The sequence below is a fragment of the Chrysochloris asiatica genome, unplaced genomic scaffold (assembly GCF_000296735.1).
Source record: "Chrysochloris asiatica unplaced genomic scaffold, ChrAsi1.0 scaffold00149, whole genome shotgun sequence".
NCBI lineage: Eukaryota > Metazoa > Chordata > Mammalia > Afrosoricida > Chrysochloridae > Chrysochloris > Chrysochloris asiatica.
Window position 1 is genome coordinate 5,838,213 of NW_006408667.1, and position 5,612 is coordinate 5,843,824.

Genomic DNA, 5,612 nt, shown 5'->3' on the forward strand with positions numbered 1-5,612 from the left:
AGCAATTTATACTTGTTTCCTTTGTCAAATTATCTTTCTCTATTCAAGTTCTGATCATCAAGCCATTGAAGCTAGGTCAAATGGGTACTATTTGCAAATTAGGGCATTCTTGTGCATCTCCCCTCACTTCATATCAGTTGGATTCTTCACTCTCAGCTCTAGCCCTTTGTGGCTAGGTCCTGGTCTATGGGCTTAGGAGTCCTTAGGTCTCATCACACTTCAGACCAATCAGCCTGTCCAATTCTCTCTCATCTCCAGGTCAACAGGAGTCTATGGTATGTGATCAAACTTAGTCCATATCTTTATTACTGCCTTCCCCCCTTTTGCACTCACCATTAGACCAACATGGTCACCAGCAAGCTTACATGCCTGCTCATGTGTTCCCTTAGAGTTTCAGTCATGGAACTGATCCTCTTCTTCACATAGCATGATATCCTTCTCCAGGAAATTGTTCCTTCTGTTAATGTGCCCAAACGATATCATGAATACAACCCTGGCACATGCAAGTAAAATTTTGCTGAAGAGAGTTAGAAAAAAATGGTTGCAGTAGTAAATTGACAGGGAGCTGCCAGAAAATTCAAGCCAACTTCAGAAGAGCATAATGAATAAGAGATCTCATTACTGATGTCAGATGGATCTTGGCTAAAAGCAAAGAATATTAGAAAGATATTTGCTTTCATTTCATTGACTATGAAAAGGCATGACTATGTTCATCATAACAAACTATGGACAATATTGCTGAGAACTGGAATTGTACAGCACTCAATTGTGTTATTGAGGAGCCTATACATAGACTAAAAGGCAGTTGTTCCAACAGAACTAAGTATATTTTAAAATAAGGTTTAAAATCAGGAAAGGTGTGTGACAAGACTGCATCCTTCTACCATATTTATTCAATATGTAAAATCAGAAAATATTCTGAGAAGTTGGTGCAAATATTCTGAGAGGAAAATTGACTACATCTGCGGAAAGAGATGATGGAAAAGCTCCAGATTCAGAAGTAGTTCGTCACTCCTTCTTCCTAGCCTGTCTTTGTCTGGAAGCTCATCTGAAACTTGTCCACCATGGGTGACCCTGCTGGTATTTAAAATACTGTTGGCCTAGCTTCCAGAATCACAATAACTCACAAGCCACCACAGTATGACAAACTGACATTTGAGTTGTGGGAGAGGCAAATATTATGAGCAAATATTCTGAGAAGCTGAGAATATGAAGAGGAACATGGCAACATGATTCGAGGAAGGTTTATAAATAACCTGTGTATGCAGATGACAGCCTTGCTTGCTGAAAGTGAGGAGGATTTGTGACATTTACTGATGAAGATCAAAGAATGCAGTCTTCAGTGTGAATTACAAGTCAATGTAAAGAAAGCAAAAATCTTCAAGACTGGATCAACAAACAATGTCATTATAAATGAAGAAAAGATTGAAACTGTGAAGGTTTACTTGGAACCACAATCAGCACTTATGGAAACATCAATTAAGAAATCAAAGGACAGAGAAAGTGGGAAGATCGTGGATTAGGCAGTAAGCCTATACAGACCCTTTCCAACAAAAATACAGAAAATCAATCCAACAGATGTAATTGATAGTCTTAGAACACTGAGCTTCAGAAGAAGGGGTAGAGAAGTAGATTGAATGCTTACTAGGAGAGAAAGCTGAATAGCTGTGGCAAAGAAAGGAAACAGAATGGTGATCTCTGTTGGCTAGCCAGATGCAGTGTGGCCATTTTAAACTTTTGTGAGCAGCTTCAGAGACAAAACAGCATAATGTCGTTGCAGAAATAGACTGGTGAGTCACAGAGATAATGGTACAATATTTTTCTTGTTCCCCATACTTCCCTGGTGACCAGAGACATGGCTAACTGCCACCCACTTGCACCCCCAAAGATCTTCCTACTCTCTGGGGGAAAGGGGGTGGAGTCAAAGCCACATGGAGGGAACACTGTAGTTTTAAGCCCCAGGTAAGGAGTGGGAGCTATCTGCATTAACTCCAGCATCTGGATTCAGGTGAGCCCTGTTCAAACCTGCAGAGGAGGCCATGGCCAACCCTGGAGAAGCCAATGAACAGACATGTTGTTGTTATTGTTATGTGCTGTGGAGTCGGTTCTGACTCATAGCGACCCTCTACAGGGTTTCCAAGGTTGTATATCTTTATGGGAGCAGAAAGCCTCATTTTCCTCCTGCAGAAAGCTGGTGGTTTCGAACTGCTGACCCTGAGCTTTGCGGCCTGATTTGTAACCACTATGCTACCAGAGCTCCTTGAACAGATATGTAGGGGAAGAAAAGAAAATATAGGAGGAAACATGGGCTATGCCAGCTGGCTAGACAAGGTATCGCCATCTTGACATTTTATGGGTGGTTTGAAGGCAAGAGGACAGTCAGTGATGTAGAGCCCCACCACTTCATGGCAGAGAGAAAGTGGCAGTTACCCTGGTGACCAGAGGCATGGTCAACCACCATCCATGTATACACTCAGTATAGCACCTGCTCTCTGAGTGGTTGTAGTAACATAAAAGTGTGTGGGGAGCAAAGAGCACCAACCTCAGTACCTAGACTCAGTTGTGTCCTGCTCCAAACAAGCTAGTTCAGGCCTGCTCTGGACTAGCAGGACCTCTCACCCTCAGTTGCTCTCAAGGACAGAAGTACCCTGATCCCCAGTTGCATTACAGCCTGAAAAAAACTACTTCTGGATAGAGTGCCCAGAACAGACAACACCTCATCCTACAAGAACTCCATCTGGGACCAGAGAGCCATTGTCTTATCACTTGGTCACACATCATGTGAGGTCTGTGGCTAGCAGAGACCCCAGAATTTTCTCCTCACTGGTCTGGCATCTGACCTGATTTGTTCTTTCATTGTTTTGGTTTATTTAGCAGACCAACTTGACAACAAAGATACTAAATAGAGTCTTTGGACTGAGAACCAACAATAGCAGACAACAATCTGAGACTGACATACACAAAAAATAACATGCAGAATTCAATCAAGATGTAGAACCTACAATACTAAAAATAGGGAACCAGAGTTATTAATTTATAGTGAAGATAGTTTAAAAGCATAAAGAGGAAAATGTGAGGTTACCAAACTTCCAGATGGCAAAGAAGTCAAGGTAAAAAAGACTGTCTTAAACTGGGGACAAAGTTAATATATTACAGGATAACCACAAAGAAAATTAATGCATCTTTTCATCAAATCAAGATGAAGGAAACGCATAACGATTTAGTAAACAGTAAAACAACAGCAATGATGAAATTGACATGAAAACATACAAACAAAATGAACTCAGCACAGAAAATTTAATGGAAGAAAAAAACCAGCTAGTTGTTACTATTAGTAGCTTTGAGGAGTAGATGCCTGATAACATGTCAAAGTTTCTGTTCGTGTCCTCTGTCCATTTTTGAAATTTTAGATGTTTTTCTTTTTCTTGTAGCAGTATTGCAGTGGGCCATTGAGTCAGTTCCAACCTACAGTTATCCTGTATAGGGTTTCTGAGGAGTGATTGGTGACCTTGAACCAGTAACCTTGAGGTTCAAACTGACTTTCCAGTCCAGTGCATTACCCCACAATTTCACAGCAGGAGTAGTTTTCTATACATTTTAGAGATTAGTTCCTTGTCTGATATGAAATTGCCAAAAAAAAAAAATCTCAAGTCTGTGGGCTCTCTTTTTACTCTTTTGGTGAAATCTTTTGATGCAATAATTTTTTTTTTTTTTTTTTTTAAGATCCAATCCGAGCTTCGTTAACAAAAAGCCGGAAGTCTGGAGGACAGAGAGAATAATTTCTCAAGACTGTCCTGTCTATTCTGAAGAGCAGGCACATTATATAGGGCAAGTTACCTTTGGATATACACTTAATCTATTTTAACATCAAGATAACATTTTTTGGGAAAAGGAAACAATAAATCAATAAACTTCCTCAAAGTTCTACCTTTAGGGTCTCAGCTGCTTAATTCTTGAGATAACTATCTGGGTGGGTTTGAGCATGTCCTAGTCTCCTTGTCATGTTCTCCTTCTAGGACTATAAATTCATCTTAGCTAACTTATAAACTTCCTCATTTGCAGGCTTCTCATTTGAAACTTAATGACTAAACCAACTCCATTTTGTTTAGTTTAATAGAGCCATGCTATAATTCCCAACTCTTACTTTTAGATTTCATGTCTATGAAATTTGATTCAAATGAAAATAGTTACTTTGATCCCGGGAATTGTTCTTTGGATCAAAAGAAGTAATCTTAGATCATGTGCAGCAACAAGTTTTCCAGAAAGCGATACAATAAGGTAAGCATTGAATAAAGCAACATATGAAAATCCCTATGACCATACAAGCCCAACCCTCACTATTAACATGTGTAACCACTTTAGATTAGGTAACTAAGACAACTAACTTTCATTATCTGCTCTACAGTGATTGTCTGGGAGGTGGTGTTAAGGGTCATACCATTGTTCAGACAAGTCTGTTGATTTTCACATTTAGAGTCAAGACATTATGAAAAGGGGTATGGTCACATGCTTCGCTGGACTGAACACATGTAGAGCAATACAAAAGCCAAGTGCGGGGGGGCCACTAACAACAAGATCTATCAGTCAGGTCCTGTCTCTGAGGTAGGAAGATGCTGAGTCTTCCAAAATGTGCAGCGCCTCTCCCCCCACCACCTCTCACTAGTAGTGATTTAGGGGAAGGCCTTAGTTCTACAAAGTTCAAAATACCCTGCTGGAGCTCTGTTACAAAAGTACTAATGCCAATAAAACAGGAGATAAAGGATTGTTCAACATACAATCCCCTTTCAAACACAAATCTGACATATTCATTATATGCTTGCCTAGGTATATCTAAGCATTTTCATTCCAGAAATCATAGATTCGATTTGAGCATCCAACCTATAGTACGAGAAAGATATTTAATGCTACTTTAATCACAGTTTGAGATTAGAGGAAGAGTTCACAGCCCATAATTGTCCAGGATTTTTCTTGATTCATGTGGTGAGTCCAAGTCTTGAGGCCCACAAGTCTGAGAGCAGTAATTTGAGAATAGTCAGCATGATCTTCCAAGATGCACTCTACTTTTCCTCTAACTTGGAGTCAGGTACATCTTTCCTCGTTTTGAACAGGACATGGTTTCTAGACTGGAAGGGGTGCAGGTTACCTGTAGTGAAGGAAGCAGACCTGGGAAGAGCAAATTTAAGAAAGTGCATGGTGGAGGTGTTGTGTATACTGCTGCACCTTCAAATCTTGGTTGAGGTCAGGAAGAACGTTGAGGGAACCCGCCTGGAAAGGTTTACCATATACAATTCCTAAGGGCTCAATTTAAGCCCACTTCTGGAGGTTTCCTGAATTTGGAACAGGGCTAAAGCACACCTGGTACAATGTAGGTAAATTTCCTGATCAAGTTTTGTCATTTGTTTTTTAGACAGTGGTTCATTTTCTCCACTTTCCCGGAGTGGGATCTCCAAGCTGAGTCCAATCTCCATTTCATCTGTAAGTGTTTGCTGCTCCATTGTCACTTCGGACACTTTTTGAAAGTCCCAACTTTGAGATAATTTCCTAAAAGAGAATTTTCACTACTCCTGAAGGGCTCTTATTTCAGGTGGGGAAAAAATTCTGTCCACCCAGAA